At 41.4% G+C, this 12,192-nt stretch overlaps 1 protein-coding gene across 5 annotated transcripts in view; it reads right to left on the bottom strand.

The window, feature by feature from the left end:
• Positions 1-12,192, bottom strand: part of LOC124805361 (zinc transporter ZIP1-like) — a 40,632-nt gene that overhangs the window by 13,326 nt on the left and 15,114 nt on the right. The window lies entirely within an intron of this gene.

The raw sequence follows: 12,192 nt of genomic DNA, 5'->3' as shown, positions 1-12,192 counted from the left end.
TGTGTATGTTTGTGTTTGTTTGTGTGTCTATCGACCTGCCAGCGCTTTTGTTCGGTAAGTCACCTCATCTTTGTTTTTATATATATATAAGCTGTTGATATGAAGTCGCTCAAGATGGGGGGTGGGTGGGGTGAGACCTGTGATACCAACCACGTCGACAGTTTTTGGGGTGGGGGTGGGGTGGGGGGGGGGGGGGAGTGGGGAGCAGCAAAATCTTAAATTTTAATTTGGTTCCAAAAGGGTGAATTTGACAAGACTAAGTTTTGTATAAATGAAGACATGTGAGAATAAGTTGTAAATACAAAATCATCCATAAAATTTAGTGTCTTACTGGAAATTATTTATGGTATCGTGAAACAGATGACAAAGGAAGCACTGGATTTGGTCATCTTGGTTTTCAAAACAGAAAAGATTTCAAGTGGCAGTGTTGACAGCTCTGTTTCTAACATGTGCCTACACAACACTTGAAATATACTGATGTCAGCTTGAAAGTCCCTACATAAGCGAAAAATTTTATAATAAAGAAACAAAGATAAATGTCAGAATACAATGGCCTAACAATTTCTTAGAAACCCATCAGAGAAACACTGAGAAAAAAAACACTTTGTAAAAAATTGAGAAAGAATTTGTTAACTATGCACTCCTGTCACATGCCATAGACGTTTGAACCCAGGCACTGTGATTAAAGGGTGTTTACACATGAAGACATCTATGGGATCCTTCCCCCATCACTCCTTCTTTGGATCTGCCATTAATACCATTTACACTGTTCTTCTTCTTCAGGTAAAACAGAAAAATCTATCAAACCTTATTTTGGAGCTGAAGCAACTGAAATGCAAGACCTGTTTATCCAATTTCATCATATTTCACATTGATTGTGCTCTGAGAACTTTATTTAGCATAAAACTAATTTTTCACAACAATAAGTGGAAGCACTTTCAAAACTGCTTGTTTTTGGCCATAAAATATTGGTCGTGGCATGTTGGATAGCAAGCCTTCCTGATATTCAACCACAGCCTTTTTTCCCTTATGTACTAAACACACACACACACACACACACACACACACACACACGATGACCACAATCTCTGGCTGCTGAGCCCTGACTCCGAGCAGCTGTGCATGATGCGAGAAGCAACTGGGTGTTGGTGGTAAGGAGGAGGCTGGGGCAGAGAAGGGTAGGGTTGGGGTGGGGGATGGTAAAGTGCTGCTTGTGGGAATATGCATGGACGATGTGGAGAGAGGGTAGGCCAGCTAGGTGCAGTTGGGAGGTTAGACAGAGGGCTGGGGGGGGGGGGGGGGGTAATGGGAAAGAAGAGAAGTAAAGAGACAGGGTGCTTTGGTGGAATGAGGGCTGTGTAGTGCTGGAATGGGAACAGCGAAGGGGCTAGATGGGTAGGGACAATGACTAACAAAGGTTGAGACTAGGAGGTTTAGGGGAACGTAGGATATATTGCAGGGAGAGTTTCCACTGCATAATTCAGAAAATCTGGTTTCCGTGGGAAGGATCCAGATGGTACTGGCTGTGAAGCAGTCCTTCAAATGGAGAATGTCATGTTGGGCAGAGTGCTCAACAACGGGGTGGTCCAGCTATTTCTTGGCCACAGTTTGTGGATGGCCATTCGTGCGGACAGACAGCTTGTTGGTTGTCATGCCCATGTAGAATGCAGGACAGTGGTTGCAGCTTATCTTGCAGATCCCATGATTGGTTTCAAAGATAGCCCTGCCTCTGATGGGATAGGTGATGCTTGTGACTCGACTGAAGCAGGTGAAGGTGGGAGGATGTATGGAACAAGTCTTGCATCTAGGTCTGTTGTAGGGATATGAGCCATGAGGCAAGGGGTTGGGAGCAGGAGTTGTTTTGGGGATGGATAGGAACACTGTGTGGATACGAAGGGCAGCAAAATACCACTGTGGGAGGGGACAGGACATTCTTCATTTAGGGGATGGCAAGAGGTAGTCGAAACCTTGGTGGAGAATGTGATTTGGTTGTTCCAATCCTGGGTGGTACTGAGTCATGAGGGGAAGGCTGCTCTGTGGCCAGACAGTGGGACTTGGGGAGGTGGTGGGTGAATGGAGAGATAAGGCATGGGAGATCTGTTTTTGTATAAGGTTGGGAGGGTAATTATGGTCTGTGAAGGCCTCAGTGAGACCCTCAATATATTTTTAGAGGGTCTGCTCGTCACTACAGATGCGACAGCCATGGGTGGCTAGGCTATATGGAAGGGACTTCTTGGTATGGAATGGGTGGCAGCTGTCGAAGTTGAGGTATTGCTGGGGGTTGGTAGGTTTGATATGGGCAGAGCTATTGATGTAGCCATTTTTGAGGTGGAGGTCAACACTGAGGAAGGTGGCTTCTTGGTTTGAATAAGACCAGGTGAAGTGAATGGGGGAGAAGGTTCTGGAGGAGTGTGGATAGGGTGTCCTCACCCTTGATCCAGATCACACAGATTTCAAAATGAATCTGAAACGAGTGAGGGGTTTTGGATCTCTGTTTTGAGGAAGGATTCCTCTAGATGGCCCATGAATAGGTTAGCATAGGATGGTGCCATGCGGGTGCCCACAGCCGCGCCGTGGATTTGTTTGTAGGTAATGCCTTCAAAGGAGAAGTAATTGAGGGTGAGGATATAGTTGGTCTTGGTGACTTGGATGGAGGTTGTGGGTTTGGAATCAGTCGGACATTGGGAAAGGTAGTGTTCAATAGCAGTAAGGCCATGGGCATTAGGGATGTTAGTGTAAAGTGAGGGGGCATCAAAAGTGACGAGCAGGGCATCATGTGGTACAGGAACAGGAACAGGAACTGTGGAGAGTCGGTGGAGGAAATAGTTGGTATCTTTTATATAGGGGGGTAGGTTGTGGGTAATAGGTGTTGGTCTAAGAGAGCACAAATTCTCTCGGGGAGGGGGGGCAATGGATTTTACATTGTTTGAATGGATAACAATTACATAATCTGCAAATGACATAACTTAATTTTGCTTGCATAATTATTTCTGAAGTTATGACTCAAAATGTACTACACTGAAATCGTTCCACTTCTGTTTCACTGACTGGTGCCTCATACCTGACTCTGGTCTTAAAGACATATTCACGCCAAAATGACATATGAGTAGTGTGGTATGTGAAAATAAGATGACAAGGATTAACTGCACTGTTAAAAAGGTTGACTACATCTGAAAATGCAAGGAGGCAGCCTGGGAAGGATGGGGGCTTGAAAATTCCACACAATGCAGCAAATAGAGCCAGCCTTGCTGAAGACCAACCTTTTGGTTTAAATAGTGATTGAGTGGGCACAAGAACATTCACCTTTTCACATGATGGCTTCCACAAGACGGGGGGGCCACACAATAGAGCTGCCTGCTGTGGCTGCCAGTAACTACATGGCAATCAACATGTTAAAACAAAGACAGGCACATGAGATGTGTTCCTTATTAGAAGTATTGGACTTAATAACAGTATAACTTAACTGGTTATCACAGAAGTTTTGGCTGACTTATAGGACAAGGAAGAGAGGTGAAGATAGCGAAAGGCTGTGGCATGGAGGAAGAACAAAGGTGGTAGGGCAGGGCTACAGGAACATTGAGAGAGTTTAAGTTGAAGGGTGTGTGAGGGGCGGGGGGCGGGGGGGGGGGGGGGGGGGAAATAAATAAAAAAGAGGCAAGAGAGGGAGAGAAACATAAGTATCAAAGAATAGATGCACAAGCAGGATGACAGGGACAGTAAACATTCAAGTCAGATTATTTGAGTACAGAATGTGCGCAACAGACATTTCCTACTTGTGAGGTTTAAATTAACTTGGAACTGTCTCCAAGGAAGGATAGGATGATCCACTGGACAGGAGTTTTAATGCAACTGTTAAATCTAAATATGTACTAATGAGAAATATACTTGCAAATTTGATGGTCTATTCCAAGTTTGGCAACAGCTGACAATACACATTGATCAAAGTGGACAAGTGGTGGGTTGTAATGCACACACAAAATGCAACGGAATTAGCAGCAGAGCTGATAAATAAATGAGAACTTTTTTCACTCTTCATGGGTATGAAGAACTGTCATAAAATAGGTATAGGATATAGGAAGCAGAGAGAGAGAGAGAGAGAGAGAGAGAAATGGAAGTGTGGCAATTTGACAGAATACTCTTCACTTAAAACTTCCGGGCTGATAGGCAGTGGTCGAAGTATAAAACTCTCCCCTGACGTTTCGTCTCCGACTGCGGGAGACATCCTCACAGGTACAGAGGTGAACTGCGAAGAGAACTAGAGGAAGCACTGATTATACAAGCAGTACAGAGGGAGCCACTGTTGATCACATGACGTCGGCTATGAGATTGTCTCTGGTAATGCCAACACTCTCGATTGAAAGTAATCGATCGTCACGCTTGCGGTGCAACGCTGACCTCGAAATTTTATTCGGTTTAACACCTTCATCTTTCCTGTTAAAATTATTATGGTGTTTATCAATCTCGATAGCCTCTCTATACATGCATGCATAGTAACGCGAGGTTTTTGATATGACACTTGTCTCGCTGAATTTTATTTAATGATCACCTTCCTGGTAAACATGTTTCGCTACGGCCAATTTATCCATGTGACCCAGGCGGCAATTCCTCTTGTGTTCAACAAGACGGATGTTCACACTTCTCTTTGTGGTACTGATATAAACCTGGCCACAACTACACGGAATTTTATATACCCCCTTTGTAGCCAAAGGGTGTCTTGCCTCTTTTGCCGATCTTAAATATTCTTTTATTTTTCTGGTGGGTCTGAAAATAGATTCCACCCCATACTTGCTTAAAACTTTCCCAATGCAGTCTGTGACCTTACTAATGAACGGAAGAAAAACTTTGCCCTTGGGCGACCGTTGTCCGTCATTGCTCCTGATTCTCTGCCTAGAGCGAAGTGCTGGAACTATATCCTTGCTAGAATAGCCATTCTTCACGAAAGTTAACCGTAGATGTTCAATCTCATCTTTAAAATTAACAGGTTCACAAATTTTGTATGCCCTGTCTACCAAGGTTTTCATTACACCTCTTTTTTGTCTAGAGTGGTGGTTTGAATCTTTATGTAGATAACGATCAGTATGTGTGGCCTTTCTATACACCTTATGGCCCAATGTTCCGTCCCATTGTTTAATCACAGACACATCCAGGAAATTTATTTGCCCATTCCTTTTTGTCTCCATAGTAATTGGATTTTCGGATTAATGCTGTTTAAATGTGTCAGGAAGGCATCCAACTCCTCTGCTCCATGTGCCCATACTACGAACGTGTCATCAACATAGCGATACCATCTGGCTGGTCTCTTTCTGGCAGTCTGCAACACCCATTGTTCAAAAGTCTCCATAAATAGGTTAGCCACAGCAGGACTAAGAGGACTGCCTATAGCCACCCCGTCAATCTGTTCATAAAAGTTATTATTGTATTGAAATTAGCTTGTGGTGAGGCAGTGTCGGAATAATGCCACAAAATTGGTAGGAAAAATATCCGCTATGCATAAGACAGCTTCGTTTACCGGAATCACGGTAAATAATGGCACAATATCAAAACTGACGAGGATATCATCTGGGCCCACACTTGTTTCCTTTAACTTGTCAATGAAATGAGCTGAATTTTTAATATGATTGTCCATCCTACCAACCTAAGGTTGCAGCAATGAGGCAAGGTGTCTAGCTAACTCATGTGTTGGTCCGCCTATAGCGCTGACAATTGGTCTCAACGTAATCTCAGGTTTATGTACTTTGGGTAAGCCGTAAAGTCTAGGTGGGTACGATTCTGTTTTACAAAGCAGCTTCTTATCGTCAGAGGTGAATGAAGATGCTTTCACCAGTCGATTGGTCATTCTTAATTTTAAGTGAAGACAAGCTTACATTGTATGATCAAACGCCTTTACGGGGAGGATAAGTCAGCACTGGTTCGACGATTTGAAGGAATGCGCAAGAAGAAAGAACAACAACTGTGTAACCTCACCTTCCTGTTGCACTGCAGGGACACTTCGACGGTTCCGAAATTTCTGAAGGTGAAGAGGACGTTTCGCTCGGCTCAAACTCATTGTATCTACAACCGTATGGAATCTGCAATGCTACGTGAGAGAATTCATTAGATGCGGCGAGCACTGGCGGAAACCAGCAGTAAGCTTTTTCATCTCCACTTGGTTCTTACAAGGGAACCTCCCCATCGCACCCCGCTCAGATTTAGTTATAAGTTGGCACAGTGGATAGGCCTTGAAAAACTGAACACAGATCAATCAAGAAAACAGGAAGAAGTTGTGTGGAACTATGAAAAAAATAAGCAAAATGTACAAACTGAGCAGTCCATGTGTAAGATAGGCAACATCAAGGACACTGTAGGCTCAGGAGTCCCGTGTTTAGCGTGAGCAGTTGCGAAACGAGAGGTCCTCGGTTCGAGGCTTCCCTCGACTGAAAAGTTTTTTTTCGCAAAGTTATGATCTGTCCGTTCGTTTATTGACGATTCTGTTCACTGTAATAAGTTTAGTGTCTGTGTTTTGCGACCGCACCGCAAAACCGTGTGATTAGTAAACGAAAGGACGTGCCTCTCCAATGGGAATCGAAAACATTTGATCACAATGTCATAGGTCAACCGATTCCTCCACAGGAAAACACGTCTGATATATTCTATACGATACTGGTAACGGCATGTGCGTCACATGACACGAATATGTTGTCGACCCACCTAACTTGTACACTTGGCGAATGGGTTTTACCTTGCCTGATTTAGGTTTTCTTGTGGATATGATAATCACTCCCAAAAAAGTGATGAAAACATAAGTGTGTGTCACATAAACTGCAACAAATGAATGCAACAGTTTCATAGTCGCACAGTTTTCCCTGTGCTCTGTCAAAACATATTTTTTTAACGGTTTCAAATTTTTCCTTGTGTAGACCGTCAAATCCTGCATATGTCCAAGCAAATCTGAACATGTCCTGGAATTTTGGAGAGTGAAGTTGATTATGTGTGAGTGCCTGAACTTTGATAATTGTCTGAATACTAAAAAAAAAAAAATTATACTTTTCACTCGAGGGAAGACTTGAACCAAGGACCTCTCACTCCGTAGCTGCTCACGCTAACCACGGGACCACGGTGCTCCTCAGCTCACACTTCTCCTTGATGTTGCCTATGTTGCACATGGACTACTCAATTTGTATATTTTGCTTATTTTTTTCATAGTTTCACACAACTTCTTCCTGTTTTCTCGATTGATCTGTGTTCAGTTTTTCAAGGCCTATCCACTGTGCCAACTTATAACTAAATCTGAGGGGGGTGCAATGGGGAGGTTCCCTTGTTAGTAATACTATGCAGTGTGGTGACTGGAATAAAATTAACGGTCTAACATTCAAAACTATGGAAGTTAGTGCAGAAATATTAGTAAATAGACAGAAGAAGAAGTTAAATAACTTACAAAACAGCATTTAGGGAGGTTCAGTTGAGGACAATTCTCGAACTGTTATTAACCTGTCTGATAAAGATTTGTCAAAAGTTGAAATTTCTGTACTAGCGAAAGGAGGCAATTTTGCTTTGATGCCCCAAAACTTACCCACAAAGGATATTGTAGCAAATATTGAGGCAGGTACCCGTCAGCTTTCACAGCAGTCCGCTGATATAATTAGGATGGAAACGACTAGGATTTTACGTACATGTAAGCCACGTAACAGTAATTTGCCGCAGGCACAAAGGAAGGCGTTGAGGGATATAAATGCAGATAAAAACATTATTGTTCTTAATGCAGATAAGGGTAATGCCACTGTCATATTGAACAGTGTGGACTATCATGGAAAAATCAATGATATTTTGGTTCCCTCTAATTACAAAAAACTCCAGAAAGATCCTACCATGAAGATTTTAAGAATGACCAATCGACTGGAGAAAGCGTCTACATTCGCCTCCGACGATAAGAAGCTGCTTTGTAAAACAGAAGCATACCCACCTAGACTTTACGGCTTACCCAAAGTACATAAACCTGAGATTAGTTGAGACCAATTGTCAGCGCTATAGGCGGACCAACACATGAGTTAGCTAGACACCTTGCCTCATTGCTGCAACCTTAGGTTGGTAGGATGGACAATCATATTAAAAATTCAGTACATTTCATTGACAAGCTAAAGGAAACGAGCGATGGCCCGGATGATATCCTCGTCAGTTTTGATACTGTGTCGTTATTTACCATGATTCCGGTAAACGAAGCTATCTTATGCATAGCGGATATTTTTCCTAGCGATATTGTGGCATTTTCCGACACTGCCTCACCATAAGCTACTTTCAATACGATAATAACTTTTATGAACAGATTGACGGGGTGGCTACAGGCAGTCTACATCTACATCTCCATGACTATTCTGCAATTCACATTTAAGTGCTTGGCAGAGGGTTCATCGAACCACAAGCATACTATCTCTCTACATTCCACTCCCGAACAGCGCGCGAGAAAAATGAACACCTAAACCTTTCTGTTCGAGCTCTGATTTCTCTTATTTTATTTTGATGGTCATTCCTACCTATGTAGGTTGGGCTCAACAAAATATTTTTGCATTCGGAAGAGAAAGTTGGTGACTGAAATTTCGTAAATAGATCTCGCCGCGACGAAAAACGTCTTTGCTTTAATGACTTCCATCCCAACTCGTGTATCATATCTGCCACACTCTCTCCCCTATTATGTGATAATACAAAATGTGGTGCCCTTTTTTGCACCCTTTCGATGTCCTCCCTCAATCCCACCTGGTAAGCATCCCACACCGCGCAGCAATATTCTAACAGAGGACGAACGAGTGCAGTGTAAGCTGTCTCTTTAGTGGACTTGTTGCATCTTCTAAGTGTCCTGCCAATGAAACGCAATCTTTGGCTCACCTTCCCCACAATATTATCTATGTGCTCTTTCCAACTGAAGTTGTTCGTAATTTTAACATCCAGGTACTTAGTTGAATTGACAGCCTTGAGAATTGTACTATTTATCGAGTAATTGAATTCCAATGGATTTCTTTTGGAACTCATGTGAATCACCTCACACTTTTCGTTATTTAACATCAACTGCCACCTGCCACACCATACAGTAATCCTCTTAGTCCTGCTGTGGCTAACCTATTTATGGAGACTTTTGAACAACGGGCATTGCAGACTGCCAGAAAGACACCAGCAAATGGTATCGCTATGTCGATGACACATTCGTAATATGGACACACGGAGCAGAGGAGTTGGATGCCTTCCTGACACATTTAAACAGCATTAATCCAAAAATTCAATTTACTATGGAGACGAAAAGGAATGAGCAATTGAATTTCCTGGATGTGTCTATGATTAAACGATGGTACGGAACGTTGGGCCATAAGGTGTGTAGAAAGGCCACACATACTGATCGTTATCTATATAAAGATTCAAACCACCACCCTAGACAAAAAAAGAGGTGTAATGAAAACCCTGGTAGTGACGTCACTGGTCATGTGGAACAAGTTGCACTGTTCTCTCATGACACCCTGAAACCCACAGATGCAGAATTTCTTACCTTCTGAAACGCATATGACTCAGAACCACACCAATGTTTATTAACAAAAATTCAATTATATTGGTTAACAAACACAATTTGTGACTGGATTGAGGCTTCTTTCGAAAAGAAGGATGTGGCATGTTCGTTTGAATGGAGAGTTATTGACAGAGGTATAAGTAACCTCTGGCGAGTTATATATAGTTACATTCAGATTTTTTGCAGATGTAGTGTAACTCTCTGTAGGGACATGAAAATGAATGATTACATAGGCTCAGTTGCAAAGGTTGTGTCAAACTTTGGCTCATTTGCAGGAAACTGAGAAAATGTAATTGGTCCACAGAGGACAGTTATATCTTGAAATATTTTTCAAGTTTATGAGACCCATACCAAATAGTACCAAGAGGGGATATTGAAAGTGTTCAAAGAACAATACAATTGGTCACATGTATGTTTGACTCACATGAGAGGCTGCTGAGAAACATGAATTGGCACATGCTTGAAGACAGCCACATTAAAGCACTGAAACCTACTTACAAAGTTTTCAGTATTAAGGAATCAGTGTTATAGAACAATCTAGAAATATACTTCAGCCCATTACATATCACTTGTAGGGACCACAAAGGTAGGATTAGAAGAATTACAGTTGTGTACAGAAGCATTTAAGCACTTATTCTTCCCCTGCTCCAAATGCGATTGGAAAAGGAAGAGACCCAAACATGTTGCACAATGCTAAGTATCCTTTGCCATTTATATTCAAATAAAAACTGTGGGTGAAGCAGTGACTGATAAGCCATCTGTAGAGCACAAGTTTTCACGATAAATAGGCGGCAGCAGGTACTCTTGGTGGAGTACATTTAATATGGGAGGTGGAAATTCATGTCATGTAACATGAAGACAGGATCATCAAATTAAATAGATTTGGAGACAATATTGACTACTGAAAGAGTAATAAACATATTTCTTCATGGTGGATTCAGGTGATGGTCATCATATTAAGTATACAACTGGTTTATATATTTGGGCAGATAAAAAATATTCTTTAGGTGACCTGTTTACAGCATTTTGTTCAAGGATTATGTCAACAATTTGTGAATGCAGAGAACCTCGGCTGGCTAACTGAACACTCACCAATTTAATGCTGAACAGGAACATGTGAGTGACAATATGATACAGAATCCTCTCCTTCCTAAAGGGCACATAAATCGACAACTCCCTTAGGCATCTCTGCCAACTATTCGTTACAGGACACAGGGTTTAGCAGTGTCAGAAGAAAACTTATACTGACTGACACCATGGGAAAAGAAGGAGGAGGAGGAGATTAGTGTTTAACGTCCCGTCGACAACGAGGTCATTAGAGATGGAGCGCAAACTCGGGTGAGGGAAGGAAATCGGCCGTGCCCTTTCAAAGGAACCATCCCGGCATTTGCCATGGGAAAAGAGATTGCTAAAAATTATAAATCACGGTTTGTTTCAGTATATGATGAAGGTAGGGTACAAGTACGTGGAAACGCATATTAAGCAATTAAGTCATCTTGTGAACATGGCACTGTCCATACCACAGGTGATGATGTCCTTAAATAAATAGCTTTTACATTAGAAGAAGAAATTTGTTGATAGGAATGCATTTATGCTAGATCATTTCAAGGGTTTTCATGGGGTGCTGAATGAAAATGAGCCAACAGAATCAATACAGAGTTCCCCAAAGCTTTCAGTGTCTCGTGTTCATGCCAAGATGAGTGAGTCACCACTATTACCAATGCAAAAGACAGTGATCATTCTATTCTATAAAGCTGTATTTAGTTCAGCTATTTGTTAATGTAATACCTCTATCAATATTTTATAATACGCACAATCAAAATTTTATAATATACACAGTCCCCCTCCACCTCTGTCTGTTTATATATGTTGCTATGTCTTAGAAGTGAAAGAAAATGTCCACAGGATTATTCTTCACACGTAAATATGCTAAAACATCATGAATAAAAGATCAAATGGCATTTTCTGTGGGGTTGCCAACACAAAATCTATAGAGAGCAATTAACAAGGCATTTCAAACTGAATTGCATACATTAATGCACCTTCAGAATCTTTATTAAAATACACTGCTACTTCACTACAGTATCCCAGTCTATAATACATCAAAACTGGACGTCCATGACTTTGGGTAATCTCAATTAGTTGTCATTAATTACATCAGTGTGAAATTTCCTCACATAAAATTAGTCTCCAAGATGTAATATAATGGTACCACTCCATGAGTTAATCATCTGCATACCACTGTATCGTGAAAATTAACTACAGCAGAAATACATACCTTTTTTTTTGCTGTTCTGCATTAGCTCAATAAGAAAATTTACAAGTGTTAAGAAATTACATAGTTTCATAACTATTTTCAGCCTTATTTTCCCATCAGAACCAGATTAATTACAAAAAACAAAGAAACACATGTGCAGTCTCTTACTGAAATGGCCTAGCCACAGGCAAATAAACTTCATGAATTCTGTACCCTGTAACAAGAATTCTACTTCGAATAACAGTGCTTATTGAGACTGAATAATAGGAAATGTAATTACATACGATACAAAGTGATTATCTTAAGTACAAAACTACTTTAACATTATGTCTAGGGTCACTGTGAAACAAGTCAAATTTTAAGTAAACAGCAAACAGGTAAATCTATGTTCTGCAAAACGCACATGCAG

The sequence above is a fragment of the Schistocerca piceifrons genome, chromosome 7 (assembly GCF_021461385.2).
Source record: "Schistocerca piceifrons isolate TAMUIC-IGC-003096 chromosome 7, iqSchPice1.1, whole genome shotgun sequence".
Classification (NCBI taxonomy): Eukaryota; Metazoa; Arthropoda; class Insecta; order Orthoptera; family Acrididae; genus Schistocerca; species Schistocerca piceifrons.
Note: the sequence above shows the minus strand (reverse complement) of the source record. Positions and strands in the feature narration are given on the sequence as shown.